We start from the raw sequence: 17,687 nt of genomic DNA on the forward strand, positions 1-17,687 counted from the left end.
TATATGAGTAGTTTTGTATGATAACTGATGATACCTACCTGTGTTTGTTAAATTCCTATTTGCATGATTATCAATGGAACCAGTGAGAGATAATGGCACCTGTGATTGAAGATTTACATGATTGCTAATTGAAAACCATGTCATCTCTCACCAGCCTGTTGGTGCAGATAATCTATATAGATGTCACGTCTCTACCCATTGTTTCATGTATGCCAGATGAAGGTCTTGTGCCTGAAATGTCACACTGAAATAAAGTATTGCAAGTATAGACAGTGTGCGGGAATTGTTTATCTAGTCACAGTTAGTTGATTTTTCCTATGGACCTATCACCTTTAAAGGTATGCAAAAGCCTTTCTTCTTAATTGTAACTGGCATTAAAAAGGTCTTAAAAGTCTGAAATTTAACTTGAGTAAATGTGAAGGCACCTTGGGTGATGGTCCAGGCTATGCAATTAAAATACAGCTTTTGATTCATTTGTTGTGACTCATTAGTGCTTTTTTTTGAAAAGCTTTAGGCTTGAAGTGATTGCAGAGATGTTGTCAATTTCACAAAACTCAAGTGAGTGGAGACCCACTGGAGAAATTTAACTGCAGCATCAAAAACATCTCATGATGCAAGCATTACAAACTATGTGCTCATATGATATTATTATTTATGTTTTCGTTTAATGCAGAGATTATATGTTTCAATTAAAGGGGAATGACAGTCAGTTAACGGAATGGATATTATTCTGTATGCATACTGTCACATACACACACACACACACACACACACACACACACACACACACACACACACACACACACACAAGATGTGGTCTCATATCTACTGATATAATTGTTATCTCTTGTATTCATCTCTGCTGTTGCTCTGTGAAGCAATTTGTAATATGAGGTGTTAAGATGTTAAGATGAAAATCTCATAAACACAATAGCTTTTCAACAACTAAGTTGTTGATCGTATCATTGTAGAAGCTGTTCACAGGGTTTTTATGCAACCTGTCAAGGAAAATAAAAGAGAAAAAGACAAAAGTTGGAATTATCAGGGTTTCTCAAGACAGAAACTGAAATTGTACAAATACCTGGGAATATGGCTAGATAGTAGGTTATCATTCAAGATTCACGTGGAACACCTCACCTCAAGCATGTTTCTCTTTTGATAATAGAAAAATAACAATAACAAACTTTATTTGTATAGCACCTGTCTAAAAACAGAGTTTTACAAAGTGCTTTACAGAAGACAAGAGAAACAACAACAAAAAAAACGACAGTAGTACAGAAGACAGACAGTAACACAAGAGACAGCCAATAAAGGATAACACAGGGTAAAAACACAAGATTTCAAAACAGGATAAAACAATTACATGAAGGCCAATCTGTAGAAGTGTGTCTTGAGAAGTGATTTGAAAGAAGACACAGACTTTGCTAGCCTAATTTCCTCTAGCAGGCTGTTCCACAGTGTAGGGGCTGTAATGGCAAATACCCGATCACCTTTAGTTTTCAATCTGGACTGAGGAACAGTCAACAGAGCTCTGCCTGAAGATCTCAAGCTGCGCCCAGGCTCGTAAGGGGTTAGCATGTCTGAGATGTAGGTGGGTGCTAGGCCTAGACGAGCTTTAAATGTGATCAGGAGAATCTTGAAATCAATTCGAAAAATGACAGGTAACCAGTGGAGGGACGCAAGGATAGGAGAGATGTGATCCCTACGTTTGGCACCTGTTAAAACCCGGGCAGCTGCATTCTGGATGAGCTGGAGGCGTGAGAGGGACTTCTGACTGAGGCAGGAGTAGAGGGAGTTGTCAACAAGGGAGAAGATGAAGGCATGAATGACCTTCTCTAGATCAGTAGGAGATAAGAATGGTTTGATTTTGGATATGTTTCTCAGATGAAAGAAACAGGACTGCATTACCCTCTTCACCTGCTCGTCAAAGGTCAGGTTGGAATCAAAATAGACCCCTAAGTTTCTGGCCACTGGCTAATATGTATAAACAGAAAGACAGCCAGAAATGAGTTGTGCAATGTAAGCAATTGCACTGAAACTCAAGAGACCAGTTTATTATTGTAGTTTTAAATACACATGTTCTCTGAGAAAGTCTTTAGAACGGTGATACATATTTCAAGGTTTCTTGGTGTCCATGAACTAACAAGGGAGGCGTAGCAGTAATTGTGAACCATGCATTTTCCGTAGTTTCAGAATGAAATTCAATAATTCAGAAGTAAGTGATTCTGTGGACAAAACAGCAACTTGTGGCTCAGTTAATAGAGAATGAATCTTCACCCAAACTGCAAGAAAGTGTACATAACATTTTGGTTTATGTAGTTCAAAACAAGAGTAAAACTAAAGAATGTGAAACCTTTTTTTTTTACTAGGTATTCTAGGTCCAAACATTTTAGCCAAAGCAAATAAAACCAAAGTTGTATCTATTTGTGCTGCTTACACTGGATAGTGTTGAATAATAGGTATTTTTGTTGTATTTTTTTTACTCCAAATCTGTGTGATCAATAAACTGCCAAGGTTGACAGGAGAAATTGAATAATTGCTCTGAATAATCTGGTTTGAGATTGTCATGCTGTTTGTTCACTTATCTATGGTCCTCTGGCACTAAAATTAAAAATGAAACATCATCACTGTGTGGCTAGTCAAATCTTCACTGACCACTTGTTGTTGACCACTCTCACTGACTTGTTAAAGGTACATTAAGTAGCCTAATCTATGTCCTTCATAGATAAATATAGCAGACCAACAGAAATTCCAGCAACATTGATAGAACTAATCTCTTCATACAAAACTGGTATTAACAGCCCTCTCAGTTTCACCTTCTGCAGCAAGAAATGCAGCAAGAGAAAAGTAAGAAAATGTGCACAGACCCCCAGTTCTGTTCTCATGCACAAAAATCGTCCAGTGCCCTTTGCTTTGCTGCATGTCATCCCCTCTCTCTGCCTTGTATTTCCTGTCAATCTATATTGTGACTGTCTAATAAAGCAGAAATGCCCAAAAAAAAAAAATCTTTAAAACAGAAAAAGACAAAACATTATGGAAGGTAGAAAGATAAACAAACAGACAAGTTTTGTGACGATTGGACACGCAGTTGATCAGCTAATTTTGTGTTACACTGTGACTTTTGTCAAGTTTATCATTTAATTGCAACCATATTGTTCAAGTTATTCACAATGGCCAAACATTCTATTGGAAAGTATAACCCTTGTTCTTGAGAGTTTAGGACTTTGGACAAGATCAGCCTGGATTTGTACCCATGATCTTCCATGTGAAAGGCTGATGCTTTACCTACTGAGCTAAACTCCTCTTATAGCCTTGTCGAGTACAAAATAACTAAAAGGAGAAGTATTGTGATACTGCAGCCTGTGATTGACAGTACTAACCACTTAACCACATGCAACTTTATAGTGCTCTCCATCCTGAATTTCTCCAAGGGGATCAATAAAGTGCTATCTTAAAGAGTAAATCAGTACTAAATCACATGAGGAAGAAAATTGCTGCTGCACTGCTCTCCAATCAGTGATGTCAAATCAGGTATTTTGCCTTTGACAGAATGCCAAACACCTGCTGTGACATCACTGATTGGAGTTTGACTATAGTGCAACATGCTTGAAAGTTTCAACCCTCACCCCCCGTCCCAGCTTCACGCAAATGTACTAATATAGCTCTACATTAACTGGCTAAAATTAAAATGACTGTAGGATAATATTTATTTATAATAAATAATGTAAATAAAATAGATGTTGATTTGCTATATTTTGATTGAAAACAATTATGTACAATAACATGGATAGGAATTGTACTATTTTCATTGGACAGTTTGACAACTATGATATTAGAAAAGAGAAAACATGGTTAAACCATAAAAACATTCAATCCACTTCCCATTCATTCAAATGAATGGGAAGTAAAAATCAGAACCCGTCCAGCTGCATCCGATCTTGGTGATTAGTTTATATTCTGGTTTTCAGGGTGGTCAAGTGCCAAATAACCCCCATGTTAAAACAAAGTGGAATATTGCTTTAATATATGATACAAAGTTGTTATATAATCAGTGAGCAACCTTTTTTTTTTTCAATGTTTTAATTTATTTTAATTTATGTATGTTGCTCAATCTGTGTAATGCACCAATGATGCGACGCAGGAGTCTTCTTTTTATGGTCTATGGGCAGCACCACATATCTCCAATAAAATTGAAAACATATGCTGCAACTATGGCAACAGCTGGCTGGTCTGGGACTTCAGCTCACAATCTTGTGCTCTAAAGACATCTGCTTAAGCACTCCACTTTGATGTGCCAGAGTGGGGAAACAAAACATGACAGTTTCACCTATATTGTAAACCTCAGAAAGAATATTATAACAGTATTAGTGCCCTCCATTAATCAGTTTAAACATGGCTTTACAGATATCATCTTGAGAGTACAGACATCATTTGTCTTTAATTTGATGAAGATTGATCAAATTATTTTGAACTATTCACATTGTCAGTTTATCAAACAGTTTGCAGCTGGAAATTTCGATCTACCGTACACTTAGTTTTCAAGATATCGTAACATTTTTTTTCTGTTTACTAACGAAGGTATGACGATTTCAAAAGTCATGTTTTTTTTCTGTAACTTGTGGTTTAGGAAGATGACGCTGTGTGATCACAGTCAATTTTTGCTATAAAAAGAAGGGGGCGACTGCGGAACTGGAGGTAGGTACCAGTGTGCAAAAGATTTATCTCACGTCAGCTGACATGTCCTGAAAATTTCAGCTCTCTAGGCTAAACTGTTAATGTTTTATACCCATTTTATTCATTTTTGCAGGTCTGATTTTAGAAGGCAAATATAGCGCCACCTTTTGTCCAATCATGGTCTTATTCAATTATTTGGTGTTGACTTGTGCTTGTTGGATGCATGATGAGATTCAGAGCACTAGCTTTAACAAGCTCACAGGAATTTGCGAAAAAAGATTGTGGCGCCCCCTTTTGACTGTTTTTGATGATTGTTTTTAATGAAACTTCACCCACAGAGTTAAATGCCAGGGGATTTTCCAGCACTAAGCTGAACTGAAGAAGCCTCTTGGATGAGTGGCAAAACGTCTTCAACTCTTCATTTGGTTTTCATTTCTTCATTTCCTTTGGATACCATACAGTAATTTTTGTTAGGCCAAGTTATTCTTCATTAGCTATTTTTCCATCCAACTGTTGAACACATTTTAGGCAAACTTTTGAAATGTCAGAAAAAATAACATGTGAATTAAGTTTCCATTTCCATCAGTTGGGTTGAAGTGAATAAATAGGCTTCCTGAATGTCAGAAAAAAACATCCATCGCCAAAATGGAAAGTCTTTCAATAATTGATTAGTAGTATTGAGCAAGTTGTTGTTTTTATTCAGTGTCAGCTAATGTTGGTCATATTTCATATTGCATATTTCAAAGAAATGCACTTGGTGATATTTTAATGTACTAACATATGGTCATACAATCACTATGGTGACTTTTATACATGTTTAGAACAACAAGTATGATATTCTAATATACCAATTAATGGTCATACAACCATGATGGAGACAACCAAGATGTTAGAAACAACACGTATGACATTTCTGGAGGTCGTGGTGGACAGATATTTTACAGACAACATTTCAACATCCAAAGCCATCAGGCTGACCATGCCAAGACTACGTCATTAATTATTTGATAAATGAATTTCCATCACTATTTATCACATAACTTCTTAATCAACAAAAAATCGCTGCTGCTTCAAGCAAGTGTAAAAGCGTTTTAAATATTGAGGCAACTGTATGAAATTTTGCCATTTCCATTCACCTGTTCTATTTTGATAACACAATTCTTTGTAAAAAAAAAACAACAACCCCAAAACAAAACAAAAACAAAACATGGATGGAAACCCAGCTATTGATATTTGTAGTTCATACTATTGATACTGTTGTTTGCAATGTGATTTAGCAGCTTGTAGGAAATGGATGTTAATATTTTTGGTCACTAGAGGGCTATCTAAGACTGCTAATGTGCAGTGGTTGCACTACAGCATTGACAGTGATTCCTCCAGGGAATGATTAATTTATGTTACCTTGCCTTAGTGTATTATTATTGTGTACTATTAATGTCGCATGCCTATTATTGGAGTAGTTACTATTAGATACCATATTGATATGTCATATAGTTTTATTCACATCTGCTATAGATTATATATATTTATTTTTGTGTGGACTACAACTACATTCCAGTAACCATCCTAACCATGAACACAAATGCCAATTATACCTACCAGAACCAGCCCTTACTCAACCCTACTCATCCCATTTTACAGCTGGAGGGAGAGAGTAACTCTTATGAATTCCTGGATGAGGGCACAAATCTCTCTGCACCCATGCCTTCACACACACACACACACACACACACACACACACACACACACACACACACACACAGAAACGCATACAGAACCACATACACACATATATGTATGGAAGATGAAATTGAAGTATGAGTGTGTGTGTGTGTGTGTGTGTGTGTGTGTGTGTGTGTATATATATACCAATTCCATTAGCAAACCGGCTGTCAGCCACAAAAAGAAAATTCCTGCTTATCCACTGTTGAACAACTGAATGACAATAGAAACAGTATAGAAACCATTATAACCAGTTATGTATCATACTGATCTGTACCACAACTGAAACACTTCAGAAACCAGCCTAACCAATTAAGTAACATGCTGATCTGTGCTAAAAATAGAAATCTAAGATAGAAGTCTAACCAGTTCCATAACATACTGATCTGTACCTCATTAGAAACAGTTCAGAAACCAGTCTATCCAGTTCTTGATGGTAGAAACATAGAAATCAATTTAATAGTGGCAGTTAAGTGGTTGTGATGTGCATTTCTCACACTTCCCACACTCAGATTTCCTCAGGCCATCCAGGAATTCAAACCAGCAACTTCCAGTCACAAGCCTGGATTACTGGAGTTCACTGGATCGGTGAGAGTGAAAAGTAAGCAAAATTCACTGAGGTGAACCCTCAGGGCTTGTTCACACAGGACGCTGAACAGTTGTGTATTGGCTGCCTAGCATAGCCCACTTCCTTTCGGCACTCATGTTACAGTAATGGTTTGGACTGTTCACACTGGACGCGGAGTGGAGCTACACTCATGGCTCATGGACGTGCAGTGACAGCTAAAATGGAGATTCGCATCATATCACCACATACGCACATATATATATTCAATGATCAATGTACCAGTGCCTTTACTGTTATTGTTGAATAATCCATGTGCACTGATCTAAATTTTAAATATCATTGTAGGATGATGATCTTATTTTTTTTTAGATTATTTTTTTGACATTTTCTGCCTTTATTAGAGAGTTAAATGTGGAGAGAGACAGGAAAGACTGGGGTAGAGAGACAGGGGGATGACATGTGATAAAGGTCCTGAGCACTAACTAACACTGAGCCACTAGGACGCTCCAGGATGATGATGTTATTTTGAATTATCACTTGCCTTTTGAAAAGTGGGTCTGTTATTGAGTTGCCCCAAAAAGACATAAGAATAGATGTTTAAGTTTGTATATTTATGGGCTTCATTTACTTAGGCCCATGTTATTATTTAAATAAAGAGAGAGAGAGAGAGAGAGAGAGAGAGAGAGAGAGAGAGAGAGACATACATTCCATAGGCTTTCCCAAAGGTTGCCTAATCACAAGTGACGGCACTGGCTGAGAACAAAAAAATGTGACTGTTTTGATATGCATGAGTCTATGGAGAAAGTGAAGAAGACGGACGATATAAAGTTAATCCCCACAGTGGAAAAGTACAATGAGCCCTCAGCATTGTTTCTACAAAAGACAACATTATAAAAGATAAGGCTTGGGATGTTGCTGCTTTGGCTGTTGGAGCACCACATAAGTATAGCCTGTTGTAACAGGGCATTTCTCCTCCATGTACTGCGCTTTATTCAGGGAGGCTGCTAGACGGCCCAAAAGTTGCACACAGCTCTCTCCAGGCTGGCCCTGATGCTGGACGGAGTGCTGGACTAGGGTGTGACAGTCGGTGGCACCCTCTTTTTCTGGCATAATGCCACTAATTTGAGTTTCCCCTATTATCAAGGTGAGATGTCAGTCAAGGGGACAGAGCTCCAGTGTCCCATCAGCCCCACCAGTGGCACTGACATTGTCGATTCGCAATGTGCTTCCTGGCAATCAGTTTAATTAATTTATTTTTTGGTTGGTGATACCCAACCTAAGGCCACCAAATAATTCCTCTGGCTTCACCTCAATCTCCCAACAAGCATTTCAATTTCACAATTTTGTTAAATTTCCCTTTTTCGTTTTGCACTCCCACTTTGCCGTTTTCTCATACAAAGAGAATGGAATGACAAGGACATTTACATATTGATATTCATGAAGGGCGTTTAATTAACCATTTATAGCTAATTGTGGGCGTTAATGGGGTGGGAGTAAATGCTGATACAGGTGTGCACAATTTCAAGTTGACTAAGATTTATAAAGGGAAGCTTGTGCACTGGAGGGTGTACCAAGCTGCAACTTGCAGATGTTACGGTGAATGTCCACCGGGGGCGTAAATTCCCAGGTGAAATGATGCTCCCCATTCATTTGAACGAGGATGGTTGTAGAAATTTTGTGGAGGATTGTGAGAAGATGAACGTTGAAAATTTGCAGGCGTCTTGGAGCTTATAAAACATCCCTGTCCAACTTCTGCCTGTTTCGCCATAGAAAAAAATCATCATGGATAAGAAATTGATCCATGCTTTCTTTGGCAGGTTACACTTAAAAACAATATTTATCAGGGCCTCCATGTTGGCGTCCATTTCTTCTTGATTTTACTAGACAGTAAAGTTAATTCTTATTCTATGTGGCCACTCCATGGCTGCTCTGTCCTGTCTGAACAAGCTGTCACACCGGTTTGGTTTAGATCTGTCTCTCTCTTTCTCTCTCTCTCACTCACTCACACACACAAACATGGAGTGGAGCTAGATTAGAGATGGCTAAACTGAAGTTGGCAACTGACCATCTAGAAGGGTAACGTTAGCAGTAATGATGTGTAACCCGGGACTGTCAGACTCTACACCCTTTGATCCTCCACCTACAACTAAGAAATGGCAGCACACGGAAAAGAAACTTGGAATTAATATCGGCTCAGCATTTGCCAAATGGAGAGCACTAAAAACATTAGTACTACCAGGGGAGGCCTGGTGACTGCTCATTTTCACCCTGGGGCCACAGGAATTTTATCTTGTCCGAAATTAACATTGCCCTGTCTGGACAAGATTAGTATTGCATGACAATGTTGGTAATGTAATGTAATTAAGTAACATTACATTGCATGTCAGTGATTTTAATGAACAAACCGGACGGCATAGCCTATATGTATTAGTTTATTACTCCCACACTGAGGGGCCTATCATTCCCGTCAGATTCCGGAATACATCTACTACACCAAGTATTTGTAATTTATGAATCACATACATTGATCCGGATGTTAACATTACTAGAATTGACAGAGGATGTGGAAGTTTACTGAAAAGCAGTACAGGTTATTTGCCTGGTAACTGTTACTGTTATTCACAAATGCACACTGTTGTGTCTCACAAGTACAAAACCTGTATTGTGAGTCACAGATTTGCATTTGCACATTTGTCAATCTCATCCTGTGGATACTGAGGAGTGAACTGATGAGGAGACACAAATCTTTTTTGCACTATTATTCCGTGGGAAGTGGGGGGAAATCCACATGTGCACCTACTAATCAAACTGTGTCCTATAGTGAAATCCAGTATATTTTGCATACTTTTCCCAGGGTGCAGCCGAGGGCATCAGGAGCCAAATTCAGGTCAGGCAGTCAGTCTTTGACTAAGAGTTGACCTCTCGCCTATGGGCTAAATTCAGTCCCACACACTGACAAATGCCACATTCAGTCCCACACATTGAGCCCCACTCGCCGCCAATTTACCCCCATGTCCTCTGCTGCCCTGCAAACCTTAACAGTAGGTAACATTAGTACCTTGTGGTATTGAAGTAACGTTAGTGGAAATAAGCCTGTGGGCTTTATTGTGTAATTTAATCCTCGACAGTTTGTAAGTGTATGTGATAACTGTCTTCAGGTGAAGCAGTATTATGTGTATTTTAAGATTGTCAAATAAATCTATCTATCTATCTATAGGTAATTTAACCGATAACCTGTGGCGGCTGGTAATTGGCTGACTTAGTGGGGCGGGAATATATATGGCTCTCATTGATTGACAAAACATAATACAAACGATAATACAAACTACTGCTAAGTATTAGTCCAAATTATAAATTCACTCTTAGTTTGATATAGCGAAATTAATTCATATTTCATAATTGGCAATTTAATTATTATAGGAAAACTCTTAACATATGGAGGCAATAAAGTCATATGGAAGCACATGTCCACAGGTGCACCAACTAGCAATCTAACCAAGGGCTGGGCAGACAGTGTACACTTTTCACAAAATAAAAAAAAACAGTCCACAACCAGTCACCTTGGCCATCAGCAGAGGAACGGAAACAAAATGCTGCATTGCGAATGGAGCAGCCACAGCCATGATTAGTTAGTAAAGGGATTTGTAAACAGTAACCCGATGGCTCGTCTTCTGCTGCCCTACAAACTTTAACACTAGGTAATGCTTTTACCTTGTGGTTTTTACATAAGTGGAATTATTTAACCGATAATCGTGTCGCAGTGCTTCAGTGCATTGAATTGAATTGAGTTGAATTGTACAAACGTGCCGTGGGTCTGTACAGGATCTGTGCTTGTTTGCACTTAATCTCTGAATGAGTTCCAATAGTGTGTGTATTGTGTTTAATAGCTCTTCCTAGACTAAAAAAAGGTCTTGGGAGGTTAATAATAGACTACTGAATGAAGAAGGAAAATCTCTCTGGTGAGGAGATCACACTAATTAATTCCAGCAACAATGACACGTTTTCATTAAACAATGGAGGGAAATAGAGGTGTGTGTGTGTGTGTGTGTGTGTGTGTCCTAAGCTAGTGAGCCTAAGCTAGTGAGAGGAGAATAAAAAGGGAGAGGGAACTCACACGCACGCACGCACTCCAAAAGTGATGGCATGTCACATCTGCCTTCCACCTATCAAAGAAACAAAAGCCTGGGGGGGAAGGGGGTGGGGTGGGGTGTAGAGAGGCAGAGAGAGAGAAAGAGGGCTAAAAGCCTGGATCCTTGTGTTGCTTCACTGATTTTCAGAAACAAGAGAAAAAAGATTCAGAACAGTCTCTTCTCTTTCTATCTGTCAGTTTTCCGCTCTCTCTCACACACTCCTCTCTCTTCCCTGACAATCAGTATAATCTCTTACATTTAAACCTCTCCAGTTAAGTATCTTCACTCTATTCCTCCAGTACATCTCCATCTTTCTGTTTCCCTCTCAGTTCAAATTTAATTCAGCATGCTTTAGAAGTTGAAGCAGCTGATAGCCAATATTTTGTGCTGATATTCAATATCTTTAAATTTGACAATTTAATATCCATAAAATTCCAACAAATACGTATTCAGTGTTTCCTGCAGAATTTTATTCTTCTCAGGGTGGAAAAGCCTCTGAAACAGCATTTACACCATGAGACACTAGAACTTGAACCCACACTAATGGAATTATTTTAGGGTTAGCAGCTTAAGGCAGGGTGACCCACCACACCTATCCAGTGGTAGTGGAAACTGTGGGAGACATTACTGCCTTTAAATAAAGAATTAAGTTAGAAAAACATTATTGAACAAATAATGAATAAAAGTAAAAGTAAATAAAATTGAAAATAAACATTTCCAGGTGAAATTTATGGCACAATTTGATCATGTAATGAATGGACATTTAAGGAGGATTCAGAACAAAGAAACATAGGTGCATTACCTTAGCAATGTCATTCAAAACAAAATTACTTTTCTGTCATAATGGACTGTACTCCCGACATCAGTCACACTGAACAAGTTTCTGTTGTCTTGAGAATTGTGAACTGCGAGTCATCAGTTGGTACCTCCATCTCTGAACATTTAATTGGATTTATTGATGTTAAGGACACCACTGGAAAAGGTCTGTGCGATACACTTTTTTAGAAGCTGAAAAAGCACAACTTGAATATTGCAGACTGCCGTGGCCAATCTTATGATAATGGGAGCATCATGATGGGACAGAGTTCAAGCAAGAATTTTGCGACTGAGTCAAATGGCATTGTGTGTCCCATGCAGCAGTCACACTCTTAACCTGGTTGCAGCAGGTGCAGCCAAATATTCAGTGATCTCCATCTCCTTCTTTGGTGTTTTCCAAAGATTGTACAATCTTTTTAGCTCATCTGTGCAATGCTGGGCAGTATTACAACATGTGAAGCATCTCACTGTGGAAATCTTTATCACAGACCAGATGGCAGGCCAGGGTTGACAGTGTGAAGGTGGTGCGTTAATAAAATAATCCAAGCACCGTCTGCCCTTCAAACCCTCACAGTAGAGAAGAAGGATGTGGAGACAATGTCAACAGCAAAAAGCATACAGGATGAACTCGTGACATGGTGTTTCGTGCTGTATGCTGTAATCTGGTACAACATCTTGTATCAGATCAACCATGTCAGCAAGATTCTGCAGAGCCCACATGGAGTGAGAAAATATCTAGAAAATTTCAGGGAAACTGGACTTACTGCCTCTCAAACTGACGCTAGAGAGATAGCAGAAAACCTGGAAATTGAAAAGACAGCGGAGAACTGTATGAGGGCAGAGAGGGAACGCAATCCACTCCAGATGAATGCTTTAACCGAGAGTTTTTTCTCCACCTAGTGGACACAGCCCTCAACAGCCTGAATGACATATTTTCCAGACTAAAAGATTTTTATATACTGTATGGTTTTTTTTTTCTCAAGAGAAAATATGACACAGACTATTCAAAGTGTAAAACTTGAAGATAAATGTAAGAGCTTGGAGAAAACACTACATGACATAGATACAGAGAATTTGGTTCTGGAGGTCAGGGCTGCTGTCCATACCTTTCCTGATCATGCATCTTCTTCCCCAAGAGACATGCTTGATTACATTTAAAAAGAGCAGCTGGATCTCTATGGGAATTTAAGTATTCCTTTTGTCTGTATTCCCTTTGCTTGCTATAAACACTACCAGTTATTGTTGCCTCTGGTGAGAGAAGCTTCTCAGCTTTAAAACTAATAAAATCCTATCTCAGTGTCAACCATGTCCCAGGAGAGACTTTCAGGACTGGCTCTAATTTTGATTGAATGCAATGTCCGAAGCCCTGCCCTGTATGAGGGCTGAGAGGAAACACAACTCCTGTGCCTTAACCGAGAGTTTTTTTTTACCCCCTAGTGGACACAGCACTCAGCAGTTCCTACATGCTCGAACATAAGAAGGTGCATAAGCGGAGCATCTTGGGCCAAAGGTAAATGATCAACTTTGTAGTTCTTTCAACAGGGGCCATCATCTTGAGGCCATATGATCTGGACAGGCCTGGTAGGCCAAAGCATGTAGTGAGGGTTTGCAGCAGCATGTGGCAGGTAGGAAATGTCAAACATGATTAGTGTTTGTTTGGATCAGCTGACAGTCAGCTGATGTGGCATGCATTACTTACATGTCCTGCCTGAACTAACGCAAGCTTCATTTGTGGTTGACTCATCTCAATATTGCGTGGATTTCAGGAACAGTGCTTTTGGCTTGGCAGAAGTAGGGGTGGCCCCTGTTTTCAGATAGCTAAATAGCAATAGTTAATAGCAATCTCACGCCACATTACCAGGAAGGGTGACTTTTTTACTATAATGTTCTTGTTGACAAAATCAGTTGCAACAAAGTCTTCAAACATGTAGATTGACCCTCCTGGTAAGGTAAGGTACTGCAGAGTAGAGAAGTCTGAACATGACAGCTGGACAGGGAGCAGCGCAGCAGCGTTTGACATTACTGAAGGCAGCTCACTTCTTGGCGACCGAAGATGTGTAGTCAGTGAAGATGGAAATCTTCTTACCCCTGTAGAGGAGAGAGGAGGCTCGCTGTAAGATGTGGAAAAAATGCTCTCTGACAAAGGCCCTTCTTGGGCTTCTCATGCAGGATCCGGTCGGCTCAGTCAAGTAAGGGCTTTCCATCTAGATTGAATAATTCCTGAAGTAGCCTAGTTAGGCCATAAAATCAGTAGCATGGGGGCCTCCAGAAACTGGTACACTCATCAGGTGAATATTGTTCCATAGTCAAACGCTCCAGGGCTACGTAAGTTCCTATGAGTGATTTTAATAAGGTTCATGGATTTTTACATGTGTTGCCCAAAAAAGCACTTAAGGTAAGAGCGTTGTACCTTAATGCATCTGTGGTCGTGTTCTATTTCTTTACGTTTCTCCCCTGTTGTGCAGCTGATAACCAATCACAGCACAGAGGAGGAAGGTCTTGGGGAGGATTTGGATGACAGAGAGCGGGGCATTGGGCTGTTAATCTACGATTTTTTATGAGCATCGTTAAGATGCTTTTGGGAAACCAACTGTAACAGTAAGGTGCTTCTTACAATATACTTTACAAAATATCTGCTCATGATGCTTTTGGTAAATGCAGTCAATGTTGTTGTTGTAACAGATGTTATCTTAGAGTGGAGATTGGAGGACAAGGAGTTGATTTCCCCAAAATATCAGTTTTAAGCGAGTCTTTAAGGCGCCCCCCCCCCCCGTGCACACACACTGTTTTTTAATTCAGTTCCTGTCTCTCTCTGTTTCTAGTGTAATCCAGCAGATTAGTCTTTCCATAGCTGACACACACAGGACACTGGCTTTCCAGAATTCAGTTTGTGTGAGTGTGTGTCCCAGCATTTAAGTGTGTGTCGATATGCATAAACACAAGTGATGGTTGTGTGTGTGTGTGTGTGTGTGTGTGTGTGTGTGTGTGTGTGTGTGTCGGTGTCGATGTCAGTGTGTGTGTGTGTGTGTATGCCTATATCTTGAGATACCCCTCAGGACTCTGGCACACACACAGACAAACGCACATATAAACTCTCACACATACACACATACCCTATACACACCCAGGCACGCATAAATGCACACACACGCACACATACACAGTGCACTACTGCCACTAACTTTTTTAGCTGAGCTCAACTCAAAGAATTCCTCTAACTTCCCATGTTAAAGTTTCGTAAAGTTCTGTGCCAAATTACTATTTTTATCTCCTGCTATTATGCAAAGCTCCCTATCTGAAAAAATAGTTGTGACATACAAGGGTCTAAAACTATTTAAGCCTCCAGTGATTCAGTTTGTACTTTCTGGAAGTAAATTTTGATGCTGAGAATTTCGTCAAGTCAAAACGCTTACTGTTTCCTGAGCTTACTGCTCAGGAAACCTAGTTTTTTTTAACAATCTATCTAGAAACACTGGGAAGAACACTTTAGCAGAGTATACATCTGCCCATACCTCATCCAAACAACACATATTTAGATCCTCTGTGAACAGGGGTTAAACTGGCGATTCGATGTTGGGGAGCCCTGATTCTCCGGGGTTGGCAGGTGTGCGCATGCACATGTGCGGCATCAGTAGGGTTGAATATTACATTATATAAATAGTATATATCAGCCTTTCATGAAGTAAAAGTATGAGCCACAATTTGTTGATTTTATCAATCACATCCCAAAGTTTCAAAATAGTAGTAACTATCTTTGCTCTAAAAGAGGTCAGAGTGGTTAGAGCCAGGTAATAGGCTTCAGTCCTTCATTTTAAGGAGTCTAAAAACTCTTCAGATTCAGTAGTCTTCCAGTTGTAATAGAGTCCATACAGTCTTAGTTTATGTGTTAGCTAGCCTGATTGAAAAATACTTGAGTTGATGATAATGATGGTTGATGATAATGGTCACTGGCTGACGATTAAAATTCACTCAAATCTCAATATTTTCCTAGAACATCTTGTTTATTCAGAATATTTGGCCAAGGTAAACTCAAATTCAGCAAAAACAACCAACTAACAATATTTGGCATTTTTTTGGCACTTGACCTGCTTGATTTATTCTGGATTGTTTGGAAAATTGACAAACCAGTTGACAAGGCTGGCCAACACAGAAGGCACTCTGTGTACTAGGCCTACAGAACTGACAGTGGATTTATAGACACACATCATCTCCAGTGACTTGGTAGAATGATCCACATGTGAAGCGCAAAGCAATAAGAACCTGTTCCTCCACAGTCAAGGCATAACTCCATTGAGTAGTGCGTTCCAGTTGTAGTTGAAGTAGACTTATGAACTGTATGCAAGATTTGGTGGGAATGACATTATCAATTGTGTACACCTCAAGTTGGTTGAATTGGGCGTGCAATGTGCACCCTTTTGCTATTTTTTTTCTTTTAGTGTTGGAGACGGTGAACAATGGATGTCATTGTTATGGAATGGTCCCTCATTTATAGACTGCACAATTAAAGCTACACTAAGCGATTTTTTCCGACCACTAGAGGATGACAGAAACCGCAACACATTTTGTAAACACACATAGCAAAGCTACTGGACGGAAGCCCTTAAGGACAAACCGTGTATGAAGGCTAATGGCTAAAATAAACGTACCTACGGATAAATATCGCCGGTTACCAGTCTCGCTTTGCCAGATTTTTCTCCCGCTGAAGGTTACATGTCCCACAATGACAAGTGAAGAGGTAGGTAGCAAGTTTACTAGTTGAAAACGTTTACTCGCTCGCTTAATCATTACTCGGGCCGAATTTGACAACACGCTTTAGGAAAGAGGTGAAAACAACAACACAGCTGGCCCGCTTGTGTGGCTATTTGTTTATATCATTACATCTCACGGAAATCTCCACGTAGCACACGTTAGTTTCAGGATTGGTTACAGGGTCTGAAATCGCTTAATGCAGGTTTAACTTCACAGTTCACAACTGAACAAAAGCATGTGCCTTTAAAACAGTTGTGCCTTACATAGAGACAGACAGAGAGAGAAAATGGATGTGCTAGCAACTACTGTAAAGGGGAGCTATTTCACCCTTGTTGAAATACATTCCCTACTGGAAGGTGTAAGGGCACATTATGCTAACCTCAGGTCAGGCAACCTCAGTGACAGCCAAGATGAAGCACAACATCTGACTGACAGCCAGATGTTGTGCTTCAGTGTAAATGCCACAGGGAGTGGTCAGTTAAGAACCCTGGAGCAAGTAAAACTGCGCTGGAAGAATTTAAAACATGAGGCCACAAAAGATCACAGTGAATCCATTCAAGCGGGGGGAATTCACTGATGTTATTCTCAACATCATTGGTGGACCGAGATCCCAGGCTTTGAATGGCATTCAGCCAGTCTCACACGGTGGTGAGTCAGGACTATGTGGGACTGAGACTGAAACTGGGGACTTGGAATCCATTGAGTTGGGAGAGCAATTTATTGTCCTTACTCCTGTGGAGGCAGAGCCTGGAGACCTCCTGGTCAGTGGAACACAACAGCAAGAAGACCCTTGCTCTTCAGTGGTAGAACCACCCCAAAAGAGGCGATGTCTTGAGAAAGACCCCAAGAGTCAGGATGGCTATCGGGATCTGGTGAAGAAAGAAACAGAGAGGGCGGAGAGATAGATCTCTCTAGCTGAGGAGCAGATTAAACTGACCTTGCCTCAACAGAGGACAACAAAACTGTGCATATGCCTCCTAGAAGAGAGGCTGAAATATGGTGGCGTAGCATTTTCTGAGGAATAACTG

This window comes from Centroberyx gerrardi, chromosome 21, assembly GCF_048128805.1.
Source record: "Centroberyx gerrardi isolate f3 chromosome 21, fCenGer3.hap1.cur.20231027, whole genome shotgun sequence".
NCBI classification, from domain to species: Eukaryota; Metazoa; Chordata; class Actinopteri; order Beryciformes; family Berycidae; genus Centroberyx; species Centroberyx gerrardi.